Genomic DNA, 11,110 nt, shown 5'->3' with positions numbered 1-11,110 from the left:
AAGTGTACATTTACAAATTCCTGCCTAGGCTGAATTGCTTTCTAGGGTAATTATTTCAGGGTACGTGGGAGATAAAGAACCTCGATAAGCCGGTCGCAATTTAATCAACCAGGATATTTGTCAACTTTTGGCGTATGAAAACCAAAGATTAAACAGCAAGTAAAGCGATAACTGGCGTCCAGGTGTTTATTTAATCTCTGTTTATCTTAATATTATTCGTAAGTTTACAAACCTACGTATAATGCATTGCGTGCTAGGTTTAATTAAATGGGTGAAAATGTTATACCTTTACTATTCGGATATACTCGGTTTATTTTTTATTTAAATCGTGCGATAATATTTTAATATTTACCGCCAGGTGAAAAAAGCTTTATATGGTCTGTACTCCCTATTTAATTACTTGATGCCCGGAATTATAATTGCGGTTAATTCCAGGGCCTATGCTTAAACGCGAGCTCCACCAATTAAGCGTGGCTTAATTATAGCTTTGTTTTACACCTGTGGGTTCAAGGATAATTTGTCGATTTTCGGTTTAAATGGAGGTAATTTCGCAATTCGGCGACCGACACTCCGTTATAATTAATTAAATAGAAATTATAAAAATAAACAGTTTGCACTATGGATATAAGAATTAACGAAATAATTAACAACGATTAATTTTATATTTCTAATAATTATATTGGTCGAATTGGAATATGGGTGCCTTTAATTCGCGTATGGAAACTGGGTTTTTAATAAATTTTGGAATTTTTTGATTTTTTCTAATTATATTTTTATTTTTAAAATATAAATTAAAATTTTTACACGTGGGGAATAATATATATGTATTTATTATATATTTAAGTTTTGGCCAATATGTTACGTAATATAAAATATTAAATATTTTTAATAAATTTGCAATTAAAAAGGGTTATTATTTTTACTAATTTTAATAATAATAAAACTAAAATTTTAACGATTATATAAGCGGTATAAATAAACTGTTACGACCAGATAATTGGGCCGGTACCAAAAAGGCCAGATAGGGTTACACCCCTCCGGACGACATTTAATTAAGAAAAACACCGACCGGTAAAAAACAGGATTATATAAAAATTGGATCACGTAATATTATATAACCGCCAAAAGGTAATTTTGGGTAATTTGTAGGACCTCGATTAAAAATTACAAATTAAACAAATTAAAAAAAATTATATTTGGAATATTAATTATATAAAACACGTTTATTACTATATAAATAAATTCGATTTTAGGATTATTTAGCAGCAACTAAACTTTAATTAACCTTAATATTTATTTAAAACCGATTATAATTTTACCCCAGCTATTAAAGATACCTAATTCGTAATTAAACGTTTAATTATTTTAACCCATTATATTTTATTATAAAAATAAATTATCCCGATATTTTAATCGTAATATTTTAATTATTTTTATTTAATAATTTACTTTAAAATATACCGAATAATACCGCCGAAACAATATTTTCCAGTAAAACCACCCTTTAAACCTTTTTTACCATTAACGCTCCGGTTAACGTTAATATTTTGCGTTAAATAATTGCGACGTTTTAAACCGAAAATCGATAATTTTAGGAACGAATAACCGAATAAATGAACCGAACTAATAAAAATAATATTAAATATTTTTTATTTACGTTTTTTAACGGTATTATAAATATTTTATAGGAATTCTTTAAGGAAGCCCGGGTTTATTTATATTTTAATAAAAATAATTTTAACAATAATATAAATAAAATTATTTACGCAATTCTATTTTTAAAAAACGACGCGTTCGCTTGGTTTAAATCTATACTGCGAAATTATTGGGATTATAAAAAAAAACCGTAAAATTAAAATTAACCGTATTTTCGACGATTACGATAAATCCGAAGAATATTTTGAAAAAAATATTCGGTAATTTAAACGAAAAAGGCACGGTTAAACGTAAATTGGTGCGTTTTATTTAAACCAAATTAACATCCAAATATACCAATAAATTTTAATAAGTTACCGCTAAATTATTATAAAACCCCAAAACCTTAATAACACGTTTTTATACGGGATTTAAAAAAAAAGGTCAAAAACGAATTTATTAAAAAAAACGACCCAATACCCAAATTAAATACGTAAAATTAATAATGAAAATTAATAATTAATAATACGAAAAAAAATTGCAACGACGCGAAAAACGTAATATATAGAAACCAATTTGCGATAAATTAATACCGGACGTAAATACTAATATTCCAAACCGCCTCGTTAATATAATATTTTATATAAAACGTATAACGGATTTATAAATTTTAACGCGATATTATATAAAAAACTTCGCAAAAACCCCAAAAATAACAGATATTTTAAATATAATAAAATAAGGCATATTGCTAAAAATTGCCCTGGAAATTAAAATAACACCCCCGGTTTTATTTTCGATTTTAAAAACAAACCCGAAAAAACACGAAAATTTAACGTTATAAAATATTAACAAATATAATTTAACCAATATAATTTAATAAATTGGACCATTTATTACGATAATAATTATATAATCCATAATAATATTTTTCAAAATTAAAAGGCACCCGAATATTGGTGATAAAAAACCGAATATTTACGGAAATAAAATTACCAACCAATTTACACCGATAAAACGTTATATTATCCAAATTTATAAATTGAAACGTTTTAGAAAAATCCGATACGGAATTATTGGAATAAATCCACCGTATTAAAATAACCAACCAATTTTTAACGGAAAACTTTTTAATAACGTTTTAAAAAAAAAAAATTCCAAACCATTATAATGCGGAAAAAACCAACGATTTTTACAAAAACGTTAAAAAACAAATTAATTTATACCGAAATAATTAATTAATCCAATTTCCAAAATATAATCCGGTGTAATAAAAGCAAAACTTTTTAAAAAATCCGAATTTTACGTTTAAAAATCACCCAATATTTATTATTAAATATCCGGAACACCCACGTGTTTTTTAGGCCGAATATTTCCAAAATAATTGCGGAATTTATTTAATTAAAAAAATTTACCACAATTTTTTTGTTTGACGACGATTAATTATAAAAATTAACGAAATTTACAAAATTAAAAAATTACCTAATTGGGAAATTAAAATTAAATTACGGAATAAATTAGTAATTATTTTTACGCTATACGACGAATATTTTATAATATATTATAATTAACCGAAATTTCCATAATACAAATATACCCGCAATATATATATAATCCATATATTAGCTAAAATATAAGATTAATACGCACGGAAATAACGATATTAAATATTTGCACCCATAACCAAAATTATATGGAATTCGAAAATAAAAAATAAATAAACGCCTATAAACGCGCGCAAAACATTTACACCAACCAAATATTTATTTAACAAAATTAAAACGAAAAATAACCTCGCATCCCGAAATGAAAAAAATAAGGACCCAAAACGCAAATCCAATAAACCAAAAAATTAAAATAACCAAACGGTATAGGGCACCGAATAACGACGATAAAAACGGAATAAAAAACCCTAAATATTACGTAAAATACGGTAATAAAACACAAATATATATTTTTTAATATATAATTCGATAAAAAACCTATACAAATATTTTTCGACAATAAAATATAAGATAATTATATATTACCAAAAATTATAACGTAATAACGGATATTTTGGCAATAAAAAAACAATTATATTAATTATAAACCGTGGAATAAAAACAATCTTATACGGGAATAATATTATCGAAATAAAAACCGTATATTTTTGGATGGAAAATTACGGACGAAAAAAACAAATTATTTTAAATATTACGGAAATCAAAAATAAAAATATAATTTTAAAAATTTCCTGGTTTAGGAAAAATAATTCCAAATTAAATTGGATAATCAGCCAAATTTAATAAAAAAATATTTAATTATGAAACAATTTATAATATATAAAAATATATATAAAAACTATAAAGCACGGATAAACCAAATAAAATAAATGGCGTATTTACAAAAAAGACGACCAAACCCGGAGTTAATATCGGGAAAAAAAACGATTATTTATAAACCAAAACCAATCCAATCCCATAATATTAAATATAAACGAATAAATTAAAAACGGCAAAATCTTAAAAAAATACCAAATTTATACACGAGTATTTAATTAAAAATTCGAAGTAAAATTACCCGAATATAATTTATTCGACCACGAAATATTATTGAAAGAAAAGATCCAACCAAAATTCCACAAAATATACGGTTTAAATTTAATATAAATAAAAATATTAAACGAATATTACGCAGAAAATTTCGAAAAAAAATACACTTAATTATTAACATTATTAATGGGATATTTAATTTTTTTCGTACCAAAAAAAAACGGAAAATTATAGTTATACCTGGATGATAAATAATTGAACGATATTATTATTAAAAATTATTACTTATTTTTGTTAATAAAAAGACTCCAAAATATATTTTATTAAATATAATAATTTACGATATTCAATTTTAAAAAAATATAAAATTTAATCCGTATAAAAAAAGGCGAAAAATAAAAAACCGCGTTTTACACCAAACGAAAATATTACAAATATTTAATAATATTTTTTGGTTTTATTAACGTTTTAATAATTTTCCAAACTATAATTAACCACGTTTTTAAAAAATATTTGAATATTTTCGTCGTTATTTACCTAAACGATATTTTTATTTTTTCCAAAATATTGGAAAAATATAAAAAATATATTTATACGGTTTTACGAAAATTACAAAACGTTAAATTTTTAATCGAATTAAAAAAATGTTTTTTTTACAACAAATAAATTAATTTTTTAGATTATATTATCGTTTTTGGAAAAATTAGGATGGAAAAATTAAAAATCCAAATAATAAAAAAATAATTTTAACCGCAAAACGTAAAAAACGTTCGAATTTTTTTCGGATTTGTAAATTTTTACAAAAAACTTATTAAAAAATACGGCGCGATTACCGTTTTATTAACCAATATAACCAAAAAAGATTTAAAATTCCAATGGACGGAATAAATATAATAGGTTTTTAAATAATTATGAGGTATAATAATACGAAAACCAATTTTTAAAATACCAAATTCAACGAAATTTTTCAAAGTCGAAACCGACGTATTGAATTACGCGATCGGAGGGCATTTTAACCAGCGAAATAAAAAAAATAACATTTTTACGCCTTTTTTCACAAAAATTATATAAATTAAAATTTAATTATTAAATATACGATAAAAAGTTAATGGTTATTATTCGAATATTCGAAAAATAAAGACCCTAATTATCCGAAATTAAATACGAGGTGTTAATTTATACGGATTATAAAAATTTAATTTATTTTACTATTAATAAAATATTAAGCAAACGATAAATTAAATAGTTAAGATTTTTATTAAAATTCCATTTTAAAATTATTTACCAAAAAAATAAAAAACGGCAAAACCGACGCCTTTGACCGGAAACCAAACCACGAAAATATTATACCAAAAAAAACACGTGTTATTTTTATAATAAACGAAAACGGAAATCTTTTCCCAATACACCGGAATTTTATAATAATAAATATAATAATTATACCAAAAGAAATATGGAAAATCCACGAAAATAAAACCCACGGACACTAAAGAATTTCCAAAATATGGACACGGTTAAAATAACATTATAATTTTAAAAAAATACGATAAAAAATACGAAAAACCATTAAAAATTGCAAATTTTACGTTAAAAACAAATCCGCAAAATATAAACCCTGTAAATTATTATAATTATTACCAGCCCCTAATAAGGCTTGGCAAACCATTATTATGGTTTTTATCGTTAAATTACCACCTTTAAAAAAATTATTTATATAAACCAAATATAATAATATATTAATTTTAATGGATAAATTTACCAAATATATTTATATTTTATTATATAAAGAAAATAATAATCCCGAAAAAATCGCCTATATATTTTTACGAATAATTATCAATAATTACGGATTGTTAAAAAATATCGTCACCGATAAAAACAAATTTCTTACATTAAAATTTTGGAAATTATTAATAAAATAATTAAAAACCAATTATAAATAATTAACAATATTTTACCCCCAAATAAACGGATAAATAAAATAAACCAACCAAATATTCGAACAATATTTAAAATATTACGTAAATTATAAATAAAATAATTAGGTATAATTATTACCCATAATACAATTCGCTTATAATAATTTAAAAAACGAAAATACCAAAATAACCCCGTTTTACGCTAATTACGGATTTAATTTTACAACGTACGGAAAACCCAAAATAATTATTACAGTCTCAAGGAGGTTATAAGGTAGCTTTAAGGTTTTAAGGTTGGAGATTATTTGTAGGGATAATTAAACCGTAGAAATGGCAGATAACCGTTTGCTAGCGGATAGTAGAAATTTGTATTGTTTATATAGTTAATTGCACAATTAATTGTTTATCTTGTTATTATATTCGTTATTGTGTAGAGTATTGGAATTGGATACGTGTACCGATTCCATGGTATAATCTCTTCGATCCGGATTGCCGGAAGTGCGGGGTAGAACCACGTGACCGGTTCTGGCCACGCAGGGCTGGCTGGAACCGTTCACCTGGATTACTTATTGCACTTATTGCACTTAAAAGAAGATGCGACAACAGCGGGAATCGAACTCATACACTTTTATTATTATATGAGTTATACCACTAAGCTATATTACTTATTTGTCTTATTCGCTTTATTGTAAAAAAGACGTAATATTTAAAGCTTTGTGCGTGCATGCGTTTTATTTATTTATTTTATTTATTTATTTTGAGTACAGGGTAGCCTTATAAAATCGGCTCCTGTTAACATACGGCACCGCGAACCGATACACAAATAAACAAATTACAATGATTACACAAAAAACTCCAGTAAAAATTAAAATTCGTACGAAAAGAAATGATAAAATACGCCAATTAATATTGGATAAAAAAATTATCCTTCAAAAAGGAAAATAACGTTTATTTTATTCGACGTAATATTAAAATATAACGACCAAATAACAGATTAAATTTTAAAAAATTTAAATTTTTTAAAATTAATAAAAAAATCAGCCATATTAATTACCGATTATCGTTACCAAACACCATAAAAATTTATCCAATATTCCATATATTATTATTAATTCATACCATATGGCACCATTATAGAAAAAATAATCGAAGTCGACATATAAAAAATTTACGAAATAAAACGAATATTAGACCACAAACGTAATCACGGCAAAATAAAATATTTTATTAAATGGAAAAATTATAAAGATAAAAAAAAAATTTAAAAACCTTTTAACCATTTTTAAAATTGCCAAAAATTACTCCGCCAATATTATTAAAAATTATATTTGCAAATAAATTAACCAAAAAAAACAATTTAAAAAAGCACTATTTACCATTTCCAAAAATTAAAAACCGACGAAAATTCGAAATTATATTACCAAATAAATTTACGAAAAAATATTTAATATATATTACAAATTAGAATACGTAAACAAAATAATTTACCAACCAAATATTACGTAAAAATATTTATTTAATCCTATAAAAAAAATTTAAAAAATTTATTGGAAAAATTAAATTTTAAACAAAATTGGAATTCGAAAAAAACAATTTTAAGGATATTTTAAAGAAAAATTCGGTTAATCGGCGGCGTTTTTTTTATTTTATTTTTTTACGTTCCACACAATTTAATTTCTCCAAATTATTAATACCGCGAAATACGGTTCGCATTATTTTTTTAAATTATAATTTTTTTTATTTCGTAAACGGAAAAACTTTAATAATTTTTTTTAAATTTTTTATTATTCCGTCAAAATATTTTTTTCCAAAATTTTTATTTTAATATCGAATTTTAAATATTACCGACCATTATTACGTAATTAAATATTCGAAACACCTAATATATTATAATTAAAATAGTTAATACGAAAATATTCGATATAACGAAAAAAATCCTGCGGTTAAACGATATAATACATTATACTGCGAAATTTACTATAAAAATAAAAAAATATATTTATAAAAAAAAAAAAAAGCAAAAAGAACGTGGCGACGTTTTGTTAAAAACCGATTCGATTTCGATTTGTTAATTCGGTTAAATATGGCGTAAAAGAATTAATAAAAAAAGAACCAAAAACCAAAAATAAAAATTAAAGGAATATAGATTATTTAAGGTTAAAAGGATTTGGCCAAAGGGAAAAAAATCTAATATTACGATTAAATAATTGGGCCGGTATTAAAAAGGGCAGGTGGGGCTATACCCCTCCGGACGATATTTAATTAAAAAAACACCGACCGGCAAAAAACAGGATTATATAAAAATTGGGTTACGTAATATTATATAACCGTTAAAAGGTAATCTTGGCTAATTTGTAAAACTTTAATTGGGGATTATAAATTAAATAAATTAAAAGAAATTATATTTGGAATATTAATTATATAAAACACGTTTATTATTATATAAATAAATTCGATTTTAAAATTGTTTAGCAATAATTAAACTTTAATTAACCTTAATATTTATTTAAAACCGATTATAATTTTACCCCGATTATTAAAAATACCCAATTCGCAGTTAGACGCTCAGTTGTTTTAACCCACTATACTTTATTATAAGAATAGGTTACCCCGATACCTTAATTATAACATAAACGTCCCCGTTAGTTTTTTGTGAAAAATATATAACATATAAAATTTTATATAATAAAATACAAAATATAATTAATATTATATTTTATTTTACATTTATTTTAAATAAATAAAATTGATAAAAATAATCTTGTTAATATAAGTTTTTAATTTAAAAATTCAATATATATAAATATTTTTTATAAAACTTATTATTAATAAATGTATTAGTTATTAAATATTAACATAAATTATTAAACTTAACATATATTTATATAAATAAACAAATAACGATTAATAATTTCCAAACAAATTTTATATGTAAATATCAATAAAATTATACTTTTTCTTTTATAAAAATAAAAAATTTATATACCTTATTATTTATATATAAATTTTTAAATAGGGCGTTAGAAATAATAATAAGATTATTCATTTTTATTTTTTTTAAGGCGATTATTATTGTGTTTTATAGCCTATTAAAAAGCCCTAACTTTAAATTTTACAACAGTTTATTCATTTTATTTTTACCATTTTTATTTAATCAAATATTCGCAAATGAATAAATACACAGTTAAAAAATAGTATCGCCGTTGCGCATATAATGCATGCACAGTGCGTATACTGTGCAATTCCGTCACATGCGACGATAATCGACAAGATGTCCTCAGACTAGAACGGGCGCGATTTTTTCGGCCGATTTAATTGGTCGAAAAGCAATGTGGCTAAAAGGTATATGGAGCGCCCGGTCCACCCTGCAACACAGGGGGGTCTAGTTTAAGCACTAAGACTAGAAGCAAAGGTGGTTTAAACTGGGCGGGCCTGAAATGGTCAGGGCCCTAAAGTGGTTAACGTGGGCCCGGCATAACTGGAATAATAAAATAAACAATTTACTTAAAATCTCAGCCATTTTGCGGTAAAAATATATTAAATTGTAATTATTAATTGGGTTATTGTTCCTAATAATTTTGAGCAGAAAATAAAGCCGGAAAATCGACGTTATAATCCTAAATTTGGTGTTTTCGCAATACCGTAACCTCCAAAACCGGTTTTTTCTTTTACCTCGTTTTAAATTTTGTAAATATTTTTTATATTTACAAACCAATTTTGTTAATTTGTTTTTAATTATTTTACACGGTATAGGTTTATATTTTTTAATCTTTTCGGCGAGGCGTGCGTTTTCGGTTTAAAGGTTAACAATTTAAATAATTTAAAAATTTATCCCTTTGGCAATTTTGCGAAAAAATAACGATAACTTTCGTTAAATTTTACCAAAATACTTTTATATTTATTAAATTTTTACGCGTATATTTTACGACGTTTTTAAAATGTTAAAAACGATAATATTACCAACGGTATTTATAATAAAAAGACCCACGGGTGGGAAAACGGGTGGGCGATCGGTATCGACAATTTTTTTAAATATAACCGTTTTATTCGAAAAAAACGGCCAAATCCCGGTTTTTTTTAAAATTTGCAATTATATTCCGGTTAAAAATTCCTGCGTTAAAAATTTATTTATATATTTAAATAAACCTTTTTTTTATTCCGGTATAATAATATTTGTATTAGCGAAAAACCTCGTATTTTAACGATAATATTTTTTTACAACGTCAAATACCAATACGTCGAACGGTTAAATAAAATATAAAAAATATAAAAATAAATATTCGATTATAACGCGGTTATAATAAATATTATATATAAATTTTATTAATATATATATTATATATTTATTAAACACTAATAACCGGTATTTTAACGGGTTTTCCGGCTTTATTTTTGGTAAATAAACCTCGTTTAACCATTTAAAAACGATTTTAAATACATTTTAATTTATTGGAATTAAATTAAATTTCCAAATCGGAAATAAAACCGGAAACCATTATTTTTATAACGTTACGTTTTTTAATATTACGACCGGAATTAATTTTTTATTTGTAACGATTACGGTTTCGATAATTAACGCCCAAATTAAATCGTTTAAATTTTTTATTTTAATTTTAAATTGCAAATAAAATCCCAACACCGTTTTCGTTTTAATATTATTTTATTAAAACCCGTATTCGTTTATATTTACGATATTTTGTTAATAAATTAAATAATATTCGATAAAAAATCGATATTACGTTTAAAATTTGTAAATAATTTTACCAATAATTTTTTCGGTTTTCGTTTTTTTTAATAAACGTCCAATTTTGGTGCGGATTATCAAATAATATCGTAAAAAAACCCTAAACCAACGTCGGCCAAAAACGTGTAATTTGTCGTTCGGTTAAAAATATTAAAAAAACAAGTTTTTTAACGATTTAATACGTTAGCGCTTTTTTTATTTATTTTTCGTTTTTAATCCAATTAGAAAAAAACGATTTTTATTTTGGAAATAAAATTTAATATTATTTATAAATTTAT

Source organism: Pyricularia grisea (genome assembly GCF_004355905.1).
Source record: "Pyricularia grisea strain NI907 chromosome Unknown Pyricularia_grisea_NI907_Scaffold_2, whole genome shotgun sequence".
In the NCBI taxonomy this organism is placed as follows: Eukaryota; Fungi; Ascomycota; class Sordariomycetes; order Magnaporthales; family Pyriculariaceae; genus Pyricularia; species Pyricularia grisea.
Note: the sequence above shows the minus strand (reverse complement) of the source record.